The following is a 15,606-nucleotide window of genomic DNA, read 5'->3' on the forward strand; positions in this document are numbered from 1 at the left end:
CAGTAAGAGAGGTAGAGAAGGAAGAATAAGGAGGGAGAAGAGGGAGGGAAGGGGAGAGAGGGAAGGGAAGGGAGAGAAAGAGAACAAGTTTTTCCCTTTGTTGGAGAATAATTGAAGTAAAAAGTATTGTTTTGTTTTTATTTGTCACAGTAATCTTTGATTTGTAATATGTAAACATTTACTCATTAACTCAAGTAAAAATAGAGTGATGTTTGAAAAATGTGGAAAAATATTATGACTAAGAATTGAAAAAAAGAGCTGAAGAGTGGGGTGGTAATGTTATTGGTTCAGGCTAAAGATCCGAAAATCCACTCATCTTTTCTTCTCTGGGGGAATACAACTCAAGATAGATTGAGGAATTTGACAAAAGATCAGTGACAGAAGCAGAGTTAGAATGAAGGTTTCCTGGTTTCATGTTTCAGGTTGCTCCCACTCTCAGCATATACTGGCTCTTTGGCTCATCACTTATAAGGACAAGTTTTTGGAGAGCAGCCACTATATTCTTTTTTATTCTTTTTTAAAAAATATATTTTATTGATTTTAGAGAGGAAGGGAGAGGGAGAGAGAGATAGAAACATCAATGATGAGAGAGAATCACTGATTGGCTGCCTCCTGCACGCCCCCTACTGGGAATCTAGCCGGAAGCCCAGGCATGTGCCCTTGGCCTGAATCGAACCTGGTCTCTTATTTATTCTTAATTCTTGGGATTATGTAATTAAAGACACACAAATTATTGCTGCACGGATAAATACACACATAAATAAAAAGGTGATTGTACTATGTAAGTATAAGAGGAAGCTTTAAGAAACCAAATGTAGAATTTAAACTGTGTATAAATCTTGGCTGGGTCAACGACTAGAGTGCGCCTGAGTTTTGAACCGCGCGCCGGAGGTTGGAGGGTGCTTCGCCTGGTTGTCTGGATTGCAGATAGGGATGACCGTCCCCTCCCTCGAGGAGCTGGACTCCTTCAAATACAGTGACTTGCAGAACTTGGCCAAGAGTCTGGGCCTCCGAGCTAACCTGAGGGCAGACAAGCTGCTAAAAGCCTTGAAAGCCCACCTGAAATGGGAAGCAAGAAAAGAAAATGGAAATCAGGATGAAAGCCAAACTTCTGCATCCTCTTGTAATGAGACTGAGCTGCAGATCAGCAGTCAGAAACATGCTGAGTGGGAACCAGCTGGCCATGTCACCAAGAAAAGGAGAAGGCACAGGACTGTCCAGAGCAATCCTGACTCCCAGCAGGATCGTTCAGAGATAAAAACAAGTGATCCCACTGAGTTCCAGAATCAAGAAAAGCAGGAAAACCAGGCTCTCAGACCTGTTGCAGAAGTTCCATCTCCACCAGATGAGAGACAAGGAAACGAGAATGCAGTGTCCTTGGGAAATAGTGGAATAAATGGTAATGAAGATTCAAAGCTACCTTCAGAAAGAAAGAAGTCTGTCTACACAGATGGGTTTTCTAAATCTGGAAAAAATAAAAGAATTGCAAACAGTACTCCAAACTTTAAGAAGCTTCATGAGGCCCATTTTAAGGAAATGGAGTCCATTGATCAATATATTAAGAGAAAAAAGAAAAATTTTGAACAACACAATTCACTTAATGAACTGAAGAAGCGGTCCATAACTAAGGAAGTGGTGGCAACTCCAGTGGGTCTCCAAAGAAGATTTTCTATGGCTTGTACTCCCTCAAGCCAGCAGCGCTCACAAGGCCGGGCCCAGGGTGCTGCAGATCTGAGCACCTTGTATATGAAGGGGTCGGTCAAGCATTCCACTCTCTCAGCAACTAAAATGAATGTCAGGTTTTCAGCTGCTACTAAAGTTAATGAATACAAGCGTTCACTGACCAAGACTCCAGCCAGAAAGTCTCCACATGTGTCCATATCTGGGAACACCCCAAAAGGCCAGGCTGTGCTTGGGACAAACAAGTTAAAGGCCACAAAGAGGGATTCTGCTACAGTTATTACCCCATTCAAGTTTTCAGCTGAAGCAGCACAGACTCCAGTCTCCAACAAGAAACCAGTTTTTGATCTCAAAGCAAGTTTGTCTCGTCCCCTCAACTATGAGCCACACAAAGGAAAACTGAAACCATGGGGACAATCTAAAGAAAATAAGTGTCTGAATGAGCATGTAAGCAGGGTTAGCTTCCACAAGAAAACATACAAACAACCTCGTCTTCAGACCAGGGAGGAGCAATGGAAGAAACATGAGCAACAACGAAAGGAGAAGAAAGCAGAGGTGTTGGGAACTCGAAGGGGCCTTATTATGGCTGCAGATTAATAGTTTAACATTCTGTAAATATTCCTTTATTCTGAACCTTTTTTGTAAATATTCTTATACTGTCCTTCCTACTTTAGTCAAAAGATCTTTTTCTGCTCTTAACTTTGTTCCTAAGTCCCTGTACAACTCAATATTTTAATGAGATCTATACTATACTTTTTTTCCCCATCCTATAGATTCTTGACCTAGATTTTTAATATCAATTCCCCCTTCCTGGCTCTAATATTAACAGAATTGCAATCCTCTTTTAGGCAAGAGCATTTACCTAAAGGTAGCTTATTATAACACAAGCTTTAGTAGAAATTGAACAGTAATAACTTATGGATAGGGTAAGCTGGGAGAAGTCCCCTTTTTATCCTCCAGAGAATCTAGTCATCTTAATAAAACAAGGGGCCATATGGATTGGTTATGGCATCAAAATTTTACCCATGTAGTTTATTTCAAGCTTACACACCTTTCCTTCAACTCACTTCTTGTAATTGTCATCTCACTCAATATATTCTTTTTTTATATATTTTTTATTGATTAAGATATTACATATGTGTCCTTATACCCACGTTACCCCCTACCCCCCCATGCCCTCACCCCCCCGTTGTCCGTGTCCATTGGTTAGACCTATATGCTTGCATGTAAGTCCTTTGGTTGATCTTTCCCCCTTACCCCCACCCTCCCCTACCTTCCCTCCAAGGCCCGACAGTCCAATCAATGCCTCTCAATCTCTGGATCAGTCTTTGTTCATCAGTTTATGATGTTCATTATATTCCACAAATGAGTGAGATCATGTGGTATTTATCCTTCTCTGACTGGCTTATTTCACTTAGCATAATGCTCTCTAGTTCCATCCATGCTGTGGCAAATGGTAAGAGTTCCTTTTCTTCTTCCTCTTCTTAAAGAATACCTTTCAGCATTTCATATAATGCTGGTTTGGTGGTGATGAACTCCTTTAGCTTTTTCTTATCTGTGAAGCTCTTTATCTGACCTTCAATTCTGAATGATAGCTTTGCTGGATAAAGTAATCTTGGTTGTAGGTTCTTGCTATTCATCACTTTGAATATTTCTTGCCACTCTCTTCTGGCCTGCATGGTTTCTGTTGAGAAATCAGCTGACAGTCGTATGGGTACTCCCTTGTAGGTAACTGACTTTTTTTCTCTTGCTGCTTTTAAGATTCTCTCTTTGTCTTTTGTTCTTGGCATTTTAATTATGATGTGTCTTGGTGTGGTCCTCTTTGGATTCCTTTTGTTTGGGGTTCTCTGCGCTTCCTGGACTTGTAAGTCTATTTCTTTCACCAGGTAGGGGAAGTTTTCTGTCATTATTTCTTCAAATAGGTTTTCAATATCTTGCCCTCTCTCTTCTTCTGGTACCCCTATAATTCTGATGTTGGTACGCTTGAAGTTGTCCCAGAGGCTCCTTACACTATCTTTGTATTTTTGATTTTTTTTCATTTTGCTTTTCCGGTTGGGTGTTTTTTGCTTCTTCGTATTTCAAATCTTTGACTTGATCCTTGCGCTCCTCTGGTCTGCTGTTGGGAGTCTGCATAATATTCTTTATTTCAGTCAGTGTATGCTTAATTTCTAGTTGGTCCTTTATCACAACATCGAGGGTCTCACTATATTTCTTGAGGATCTCACTACATTTATCGGCGGTTTCCATAAAATTCTTGAAAAATCTTAGAAACGTGGTTTTGAACTCTATATCCAGTCGTTTGCTGTCCTCCATTTCTGTCATTTGTGACCTGTTTCTTTGTCTTCGCATTTTGTCTGCTTCCCTGTGTTGGTAGAGTGGTTTTGTGTGCTAGGTGTCCTACAGGGCCCAGTGGCTCAGCCTCCCCAGTTACCTGAGGTGGACACTCTTGGTGCACCCCCTTGTGGGCTTTGTGCACAGTCTTATTGTAGTTATGCCTTGATTGTTTTAGGTGTCACTGGGAGGAATTGACCTCCAGGCCAATTGGCAGTGAGAATCAGCTGTGTCTGCAGTGGGAGAACTTCTGTGCTGAAGACACCCTTCTGGGGCAAGACTTGCTTCAGTGGGGCTTTGGTGCTCACTGAGTCTGCCCCCTGAGTGTGTTCCTTATGAATCTGAGGAGTTGTAATCCGGATGGTCCCACTCTGACCACTGGGTACACTGGCTCTTGGATCTAAGGAGGTGCTAATTAAGCCTCTTCCTGAGGTTACCCAGCAGGAGCTACGAAGAGATATGCAGATTCCCCTTCCTTTTTTGGGGGTTTGGGGGTGCCCAGATGAGGCACAGCTGTGAAGCAATGCAACCTGCTGTGGGGCCTTGGGCCTTCTCTTGGAAGTTCTGGGTCTGTCTGGCCCAGCTGCAATTCGTTAGGTAATTTTCAGGTTACAAAGGACCCGGGCATTCATATGCAAAAGTCTTTGCAGCAGCCTGGATGGGGCGGAGTTTCGGAATCAACAGGGTGGAGCAAGCAGCTATGGCTGATTCTCAGCCCTGCCCTAAGGGGCCACACGTCTCAGTGTCCTGGTAATTGCTGCCAGCACCTCTGAGGGAAAGCCGCCCTCAAGTTCCGAGTTCTGCCTGCTGCCAGACCATCCAGTTTCTCCCCGTATGAGCCCTGGGACCCCAGAGATTTCCCGGAACCAGAGTTCAGAGCAGTCGAGAGCTTGTGACTCCCTCCCGATTCAAAAAGACAGTCGTGTCCTCAGGTGCCAGCCCCTTTCCCCGCTCGCCGGAGCCTCCGTACCTCTGCACTTTACTTTCGTAGCTCCTCTGAGTCTGTGTGCTCTTCTCTTTCCTTCTAGTTGTAGAATTTCCACTCAGCCAGCCTTCCTGTGGTTCTGGATGATGACCGTTCTGTCTTTTAGTTGTATTTTTGAAGTTGTCGGAGGCAGCAATTTCCGGTGTTTACCTATGCCGCCATCTTGGTTTCTCCCCCTCAATATATTCTTAAAAACAAAAACTCTATAGCTCATTCTAGCCTTGCTTATTTAACAATATACAAGGCCATGTTGAAATTTCAGGATTGTTGCTTTAAGGATTACTGTGCTGTCAAACTTATATTTTATTCAACTTATGGAAAAACTAGAGTTTCTTAGCATCATATCCATGTTTGTTGCACCTAAGTGGAACTTCTGAGTATTGTACTGCTTCAGATTTGAAATTTAAAAAATTAAAAAAAAAGAAACCAAATGTACAAGTCTAATCCAAGTATGACACCTTACTGGGCTCTCAAATTTTATTTCCTGTCTGTCAGAGTAACTGGGTGATTTAATTATTTGATTTTTTTCCCTTAGATACCTGTTTTAGGAAATGACCAAATGAATGTAAACTCTTACAATAATGATAGAAAAAGACAAATTTTTATGCATTGTGATTCTAGATAGTCTAGGCCATCATTCCTACTAATGCTGAAATTTTGTATATTTCCAGATAGAGAATGAATTAATCTTCTAAAGAGATACAGTACTGTGCAGTGTAAAAGATTACTAGATGAGAAATCAAGAGTTGGATGCTAATCCCATGTCTACCACTAAATTACTGTGTGACACAGAATAAGTTTCTCTTTTTTTCTGAATTTAAATTTCCTCAGTACTTAAGTAAGCAGATTAAATAGATTCTTCTAATTTTAAAAATCCCCTGAATATAATAGTTAAAAATAACAACGTGAACAGTTTGAATTTTCCATTTTTCCTTGAGGACCTTATTGCTTGATGCTCTTCAAACATATCTCTACAAGCAAAAACTGAATCTCTCTGTTAATTAAAGAGTCCATATTTCTAGTATTATCTAATTCCATTGGAAGCAATTAAGGAATTATTGAAACACCTAACACCATGCTCACCTATCTATAACTGTCTCTGTCAGAGACAAATTATGCTCATTAAATATCCATGTACTGCTCTATATTGTCTAGCATGTGTTGCAACTGGATTATGTACATGTGATTGTGTTCTAGGAAACCAAAAGATAAGTGGAAGTGAAGAGTTACTCCTGATATGTACCTGTTTCAGACCATGTTTCTCCTTGGTCTTTCTTTTTCCTGCCTGGGCAACATAGGAGACCACAGATTGGGATTGCAAATTTCAGACTACCATGAGAGTTGTCTGGATAGCTATATCCTCAGAAGGGGGACATTTTCTGTTTACCCACAGTGGACTTTGTGTGAGAAAATAATTTTAGCTGTGCTAAGCAACTGAGAAGAGTATATTTTATGATAGTGTAAACTAGTTCATCTTGATGCATATAACTTCTATATTATAGCTTTCCTAGTATATAATCCTTTAGAAAATTAACAAAAATTTAACAAGGACAATATAAAATATAGATAGCTAGAGAAGTATTAAAAATGCTATTTTTTGTATGGTTTCTTAGGGTTATCTTATTAATCTTTCTTTGTTAAATTTATTCTGTTTTTACCATCACATTTATCCCCTCTATGACCCCTTTTACATCCCCAATCCCTCTCCTTCTGCAATCACCACACTATTGTCCATGAGTTCTCTCTCTCTTTTTAAAAAAATTTTCACTCAATCCCTCCATACCCTCCTTCCAATCAGAGCTGGCTGCCTGCTCTCTATCTATGAGTCTGTCTCTATTTTGCTTGGCAGTTAACTGATCATGGTTTCTGGGACTTTTACTTTCCTCAGAATATTAGTCTCCTAATTGCTTACGTATTTCCCTGAGCACTCACAAAGTTATTGATCTGTGGAACAGTACTTAACATAATGCCATTTATTTTATTATTTGAGAGAGAGAGAGAGAGACACAGAGAGAGAAAGGGTGGGGGAGAGAGAGATACATCTATCAGTTACCTCCCATGCCCATCATAATTGGGGATCAAACCTGCAATCTCCATATGTACCCTGACTAGAAATCGAACCCAGAATCCTTTGTTGCACAGGACAACATTTCAACCAACTGAGCCATATTGGCCAGGGCATAATGCCATTTTAAAGAAAGGAAAACTCTAGTTAAATATAAACTTTTAAAATATTTTTCTGCTTGAAATAATATAGCAACTGTTTGCCATGAATGACTTATACATGGTGATTTATAGAGAGTATTTTATATGAAAAACATTTGTAAGTGAGCATTTAAATTCCAGCTAAATATTTTTCTAATATCCATCTATATGTATAAAAGCCTAAGCGACTAGACGACTGGATGACTGGATGACCGGATGACCGGCCAGTAGCTATGATGTGCACTGACCACCAGGAGGCAGACGCTCCATGCAGGAGCTTTCCCCTAGTAGTCAGTGAGCTCCCACAGCAGGAACGCAGCTCAGGTGACCAATGGGCACCAGACATCGGGCTCATGGCTGGCTGGAAAGTGCAGCTGCGGGGGAGAAAGCCTCACCCATGGACACTCCCCCTACATGCCCCTCCCCCATATGAACTGGGACCGGGATCAGGACCTGCATCCGGACTGACTGGGCATGAGCCTGCGGCCACTTCTCCAGTGCCTGCATGAGGAATGAGGTTGCAATGATAAGAGGCAGCTGTGTGATCATGGGTGTGCCAGTATCACCCTAGGATGGGCACAGCGGGGCCAGGATGAGCAGGAGTGGCGTGGCACCCGGCCTGGGCTCAGGGTCCTCCCCAGCTGCCTGTTGCTTCCTGCACTACTTCATGCTGTGCAGATCGAAGCGGACAGTAGGCTGGAGTCTGATGAGCTGGCCGGTAAGGCCAGGCTGTGGCAGTGCGGAGGTCCACTGATCCCCGCAAGCCAGGCAAAGGGACCCCACAGAATTCATGCACTGGGCCCTAGTCTAATCGAATAAAAGAGAAACACGGAAATTGACTGCACCTCCGCTATGCCCCAAGCCATGCCCACCAGCCAATCAGAGCGACTATATGCAAATTAACCCAACCAAGATGGCGTCTGGCAGCCATGGAGCTAGAGAAAGCAGGAGGCTTGGTTGCCCTGGCAATGGAGGAAGCCAAGCTTCCCAACTGCCCTGGCCAGCTGTGGCCTCAGAGCAAGGCAACAAAGTTTCAATAATAGAAGATAAATAAATCCCAGATACCTGCTTCCAGCCAGCCTCCACTGGGAGCTTGGGTGGCTGGGGGCCGTGGCCAGCCTGCAAACAGCCATTAGCTCCTCACCCAGGATGGCCATTCCCTCATGGGGTGAGGGTCCCCACAGGGTGGCTTGGCCAGCCTGCAACCAGCCATCAGCCCCTCACCCAGACTGGCCAGGCAACCCAGCAGGACCCCCCCACCCTGAAGGGAGTGTGGCCAGCCTGAAAACAGCCCTCAGCCCCTCACTCAGGCTGACCAGGCACCCAGCAGAGACCTCCACCCTGAAGGGGCTGTGGCCAGCCTGCAAAACAGCCCCTCACCCAGGCTGGCCAGGCACCCCAGCCTGATCTGGGACACCCTTCAGGACAAACCAGCCCGGCCCCCACCCATGCACCAGGCCTCTATCCTATATAATAAAAGGTTAATATGCAAATTGACCCTAACAGCAAAACGACTGGGAATGACTGGTCACTATGACACACACTGACCACCAGGGGGCAGACTCTCAATGCAGGAGCTGCCCTCTGGTGGTCAGTGTGCTCCCACAGGAAGCCAGACTGATGGCTGCCAGTACAGCGGTGGTGGTGGGAGCCTCTCCCGCCTCAGCAGCACTAAGGATGTCCGACTGCAGCTTAGGCCTGCTCCCCACTGGCAAGTGGAGATCCCTGAGGGCTTTTGGGCTGCCAGAGGGATGTCTGACTGCCAGCTTAGGCCCAATCTGCCAGGGAGTGGACCTAAGCCAGCAGATGGACATCCCCCGAGGAGTTCCAGACTGCGAGAGGGCACAGGCTGGGCTGAGGGACCCTCCGAGTGCACAAATTTTTGTGCATCGGGCCTCTAGTCTATATAATAAAAGCCTAAGCAACCATACGGTGGAACAACCAGTTCCTATGATGCACACTGACCACCAGGGGGCAGACACTCAACACAAGAGCTGCCCCCTGGTGGTCAGTGTGCTCCCACAGGGGGAGCCTTGTCCAGCTAGAAGCCGGCTCCATGGCTGGTGAGCGCAGCACCGGTGGGCGGGCGCCCTTCTGAGTGTCAAGGGACAGGGGGCAGGCAGGAAGAAAGAAGCAAGGGGTCCAGGACTGCCAGAGAAATTTCCAACTGCCAGCTTAGGCCTGATCCCCATGGGTAGGGGGCCTAAGCCCGTAGGGGACATCCCCCATTGGGCCCCGGACTGTGAGATGACGCAGTCAGTCTGAGGGATACCCCCACCCCCGTGCATGATTTTTGTGCACCAGGCCTCTAGTATTGTATAAAATTGAAAATAGCCTTATGAGGTCATTCCAACTATATACTGGATATATATCTTTACCTGGGTATCCTAAGTTTAAGTGTTTTGAAATCCACCTTTTCATCTTATTTCTTTCATTTTCTCCCTGCACAACCTTGTTCTCTCTTCCTCTTTATCAAGTAGCAAAAGTATTGTTTACAGTCTACCTAAATAGCAGTTCTGTTGATTCTACTTCATAATCTCTATACTAATTACTTTAGATACACCTATTAACATCTTCTATTTGGATTGTAGAAATAGTTCATCTTATTTATACTACTGGATCCATACTGTATAATTCTGCCTGAATACTTGCATCATAACCTCTTTCCTCTTATTAAAAACTTCCCAGATATCATTGTCATTTTGATAAGAATATTACAGTTTTACAATGATCTATGTGTCAAAATCTATGTAGACAGCATTGGTTCTTATCACTCTTTCCTCTAATACTCAGGCTTCAGTCCCATCCTGTGTTGTGCTAATTTTCTGATACACATGCTTGTTCACAACTCCACACTTTTGCCTATGTCCTCTGCATAGCTGCTATTCACTCCTTGTTTGGCAAAAGTCCTCTTGTCCCATCAAGATGTTGCTCACTGTATCTATGCTAAGTTATCACAAATTCCTTTAGACATTATAGGTTCCTTTTTTGTCTAGACTCCCAAGGTGCATTTCCCATACTTCCATGAAAACATTTAACTTTTAAAAATTAGCTCTTACAATATACTTTACTGTTTTATTATGACTCCTAGAGAGCAGGGTATGCATATTTTCCTTGCATCCCTAGCACCAATCAATAAGAATACTTCACAAAAGAATAAAATATTCTCTTACCCATGTTTTTAACAAGCAACTGACAACTGGAAATTTCAGTTGAGGGAGGATTAGATTTACTTTTGGGAATAGGTATTTTTGTGTAATTTTTATTAGAAATTGTGGCAAAAGGGATTCTGAAATGTCTGTTGGAATTTAAGAATGCAGTAATTATTGATTGGATATTGTTCAAATCATGTCCAGTGGAATTTGGGGCTCAGCTTATATATTTTATATAAGAATACATTGTGTGTTGCAAAAATGACTTTTAACATTAGCTTCTTGGGCAGATAAAATAAATCCTGAAGCCATAACATTTCTGACAACAATCTAAGGGTATAAATGGAATGAAGTGATTCTGGCTAAGAAAATCCTAGAAGCACTAAGCAGCCACGATTACCAATGTGAACTAATCTAAAATGGGGTATAACATACTGAAAGCTCCATGAGTATATGGCAGTGCTAACATTATTTGTGAGTAGGGCCAAACTTGGAGGGAACAATGAAATTTGTATTTAAATTGCATCAATTATAGTGGTAGTGTATCTCTGGAGGATTTAGGTATTAGGACTTCAGACTAATTGAGAATCACTATAATCAAAAACCCTTGAAAATTCCTTATAAAAATGCCACCTTGGAGCTCAACAAACAATCTATAATTATTTCCGACCTAGTTAATTTTCCCACATTAGAATATATTGTTGTTTCTTCAGTTGATACTGAATGAAGAATTGGATGTTCATTAGGGGGAATTTTGTATGAAACAAGAGCTGAATTATGCCTTTAATTTTACATTCATAATGGTACACATAATCATTGAGTAGAACTGCTAGCTGAATTTTCTTCACTACTTAAATTATTTTTCTTTCCCTTTTTAAATAAATATTCATTTTATGTCATTCATAATTTATAAAATTTAATGCTTTTATTATTTGTGTGCATACTACCATCTCTTTACTGTTATGGCAGAGGCCACGATGTCAAACTCTTATAAAATGCATTCTGCCCAGTAACATGAAATTGTTATTATAAAAATTCTTGATAATGAGGGAGCAGAGCAGGGAATTGTCCTCTAATTCAAGCCAAGAGCCATTCTGAAAACACTAGTTCAACCATATCATATTGGAATAGAAAAAGGACACTTTAATTATTTAAATATTTTTAATGAGTACTTTTTTTTCTATTTGGGAATCACAAATTTTCTAAATCAAATTAACCAATGGCATTCAAATTTTAAAAAGAGATAAACCTACCACTTTAAAAAAAAGCACAGTTGACATTTACTAATGATCTTGTTTTAAATATGATCCTTGCCTGAGGCCAACTTACTACTCTCTTTTCTCTAATTAAATTTTAATTCACATTCAGGGGATTTTTACATAACACCACCTTCAGTAAATTATTTGGTTTTTCTTATCTACACTAGGCAATTGTTTTTGTTCTTTTAATAATATACTCACTAGAAGAGAAGCAGAAAGAAAATACTCAAGTTATTATTATAATGCTTTATTATTTTAAAGAATTAATATATTCCTAATTTATGTAATTAAAGTGGAAACCATATGTTGAAAACCATGTAATACATTAATAAGGTATAAAGTGATTAATATTAATCAAGCTTTTAATTTAAAATATTACTTATTTGAATTTAGTATGTTCTTTGTTGAAAAAAATGATAATATGACTGATGAATTTTATATAAACAAATCAAATAATCCTGGGAGGTTAGATGACATATGTGGAATCATCAAAAAGAGGAAAGTGATAATTAGTTCTAGACCAATCCTAATGATTACTTAAAAGAGCTAAAGTCTAAGTTTATTCCTACTCCTGCGATATTATGAGGTCATGTCAGTCACAATTTGACAGGAGAAAATGACCATGATTTAGTCTGTACAATTGTTAGAAGGGATCTTTCAGAAGCAACAATATATTTCTGAAAGCTTTGAGAAAATTATAATGTTAGGAATTCTATGAAATCAAAAACATTTGGAAAAGATTTAGGGTGGAAATTGAGCTTGTTTTAGATGGGTTATATAACACAGATGGACGCAGTGACAACAGGTAGTAGTTAATATAAATGTGTAATTACATATATTTGCTGCTTGAAGTCATAAATCCTAAGTAGATTTGAGAATTTTGTCCTGAATTCTTCTGCTCTTCCTCATTATCTATACTAGTAATCTCTACTTGAGGTAAAGAAGAAGAGGGCAGTGGGATGAGTGGGGAATAAAGAGGAAGGAGTCAAGGAGAAGGTCCATGATGCATTCATTCACCTTTATGTGATTTCAGTGGAAATCCTATGTATCTAATGATGTAAGGGAATTTATTGATAATTTATTTAGTTGGAACTAACCTTGTCCTTAGAAAGTATATAACTCATATTTTCATTTCTGAAAGTTTGTTGTTGTTGTTAAGTACCAAATAGAAATAAAATATCAATAATATAATATATAATATAAATTAATTAATAATAAATAAATACATTTATTTATTTTTATATTACCTGGAACCTTTTTGTGTATAACATATTCATAAAGTAATATCTTATATAATTTATAGATAAATAAATTAATAAAATGTGTATATAGAGGTGGTACTCAAAGACTTTATTGCTAAGGATTCAAATATGTTTGAAGTTTTTCTTAAAGATAAATATAATTTATAGGTTTACTTGTAGAAGAAACAAAAATGGTGAAGCGAATATGTCACAATGCTAAGGTAAATGGTGAAACCAGAATTCAAATTCAGGTCTCTGAATTCTGAGAATAGAATGTTAGTCATGTAATATACAACATTCTCTAAAGTCCAAGCTCTTAGAATGCCTGACATTTCTTCTCCAGCCAAATGGAACTTCAGAGTGTCATGCATTTACTCCTGGACTTGAACATGCCATTACTTATGCCTGAAACACTTGTTGTGTCCTACCTTCCCCCTCTTATTTCTTGGGTAATTACTTATACATTCTGCAGAATTCAACTTCCATGTCACTTTTCATGTTTCAACCTAAATGTCACTTGCTCAAAGCAATGTTAAACTTGTTTCCCCTAAAACCCTTACAAAACACACCCTGCTAGCTGAGATTGAGTGCAACTTCTATAATCCCTAGACCTGGTTACTATCCATATCATAAAGGAAGCACTTAACTGTATGGCAAACATCCAATTTTTTTTTTTTAGCTCTACTCTAAGTGCTTTAGAATTGTGTATCTTTTTCATTATACCATTCTTGTGACATAGTGCAGTGCTGGATCTTCAGTATATCTTCAATAAATTCATATTAAATGAAGAGATAGGAAACAGTATGAGACTGCTCTACTAGATTTCCACATGTCCACCAGACCCCTACCACCCCCCTCTTATTTGGCTTAACTGAATGTGCATTAACTGTGTGTAAATAGCAGACCACTGATGTAACACTGAAAGCAAAGACCATGACTGACTCTAAATTGTAAGTAAAAAGGACACAGTTACTGGTATAAGACCTTGCACCCAAATGTAATTTCCTCTTGGCTCAGATTAGATAAGAAATAGTGAATGGAAATAGAATTTAGAGGAAATATAATCTAGTTAGAAGAAATGTGATGTTTGGGCAATTTTTCTGTCATCCCACCAAGCTGGAAAAGTGGGATGAGAAATAGGGGTTTTGGGAGGGTAAAAGCCATGTGCTCTGTTTTCCACTTACAGGAGCATCCTCAGCTTTGTATCCTAAAGGAAGTGACAGAGCACTAGAAGTGGTCCAGTAATGTTTCTGTGTTTGCTATGAATTTGGAAGAGGTGTTAATGTTTCCACAAATCTAGGACAGACTCAGAGGTGAGCTGGAGATAGGGTCAGTTCAACAGGGCAAGGAGACATCCAACAGCTGAATGCCAAGGATAATCTTTTGTGTGGACTTTCTATACCAGCTTCCTGACACAGGCTTTGAGACAGTTCTACCCAGAGACTAGAAACTGGGCAGGATAGGGGTATAGAAACCCCTGCAAGTGGGAGAATTTAATCTTGGAAGAGGTCAACTGATTAATCCAGAAATTACAAAATTGGACTGAATATCTGGTATGAACCAGTTTATATGTTTGAAACCCAGGTGAAATAGGAAGTTGTGAATACATACTACATCCCTGACTTGTGAATTTACTTCTCATTGTAATATGAAGCTTATGTCAATGAGACAACCTAACTAGCTCTGACAAGGAGCCATCATTACCACAGCATTTTAAAGAAAACTGAGTTTGAAAATAGCAGATAATTCAGGATATTCTAATGCTCACATGTACATATATATTACTTTGGTCTTTTAACTTACTGTTATATCATTGATAATACCCTTTCTGGGAAAAATTTTTATGACTGTAAATAACATTGCATTTAAAGTTTTGGTGGAGGAAAACCTGCTTTTCAACCTATATATAATTCTACTCATAAAAATGTATTTGAGGTGGAAATATTTTTTTAAACCTGAAAATTGTGTCTAGGTTATCCACAGGTTAAAATAGTGTAAAAATTAAAATAGTTGGTCTATCTTCATCTTCAACCAGCTGTTTTTATTGAAGCAATATGGAAATAATAAAATACATGTTAAAAGTATGCAATGTGCTCCTAAAGGGTTTTATTTCATTTTGATGATCAAACTTAGAATTCTAATATTGATCCCTTTGAAGCCTGTGAACGAAGATTAAAGCACTCTCATATGCTATCTACAGGTGTGCCTCAGTAAATTCTGATTCTCAGATAATATGGGGAGTAAAAAAGCTATAGTAAATAAGAAATTGTTAATCAGTACAGTGACACAGAAGATCAATCTTTGATTATTATATTTACAAACCCTGTTTATTTGCTCACATTAGAAAAAACAGGCTAGGATGTTGGAATGGATTTCTAGAAATGATAGATGTAATTGTCAAAACTGCCAATGTCAATGTATAATGTTCATAAAAGAACCAACCCAATTTAAGCACCTTCCATTTATCATTCATGAAGTTTTACCCCAGTTCTTTTATAATGATAACATACAAGGGAGGAAAAACTGCTGTGTTCATTCTTGTGTACTTTTCACTACCATCCACCTTTCTTGGGCAGGATAATTTGTACACAAGTTTCCCTTCTCTAAAGATGTTGGAACTATTAGATGAAATATGGATTTAATAAAGTAAATGAAATAAGGATCTGTATATAATTGCTATGTTGCTATGTAGAATGTTTTGAAATTTTAAACCACAATGATTTATATGTTCTGAATCATCACCTACTTACTCT

The 15,606-nt window shown here is 39.7% G+C and overlaps 1 pseudogene; it reads left to right on the plus strand.

Annotated features, from left to right (window-relative positions):
- The first annotated feature begins 874 nt into the window (after positions 1-874).
- On the plus strand, positions 875-2,459 carry LOC102440486 (annotated as a pseudogene).
- Positions 2,460-15,606: the final 13,147 nt, after the last annotated feature.

Source organism: Myotis lucifugus, unplaced genomic scaffold (genome assembly GCF_000147115.1).
Source record: "Myotis lucifugus unplaced genomic scaffold, Myoluc2.0 scaffold_50, whole genome shotgun sequence".
Taxonomy (NCBI): Eukaryota; Metazoa; Chordata; class Mammalia; order Chiroptera; family Vespertilionidae; genus Myotis; species Myotis lucifugus.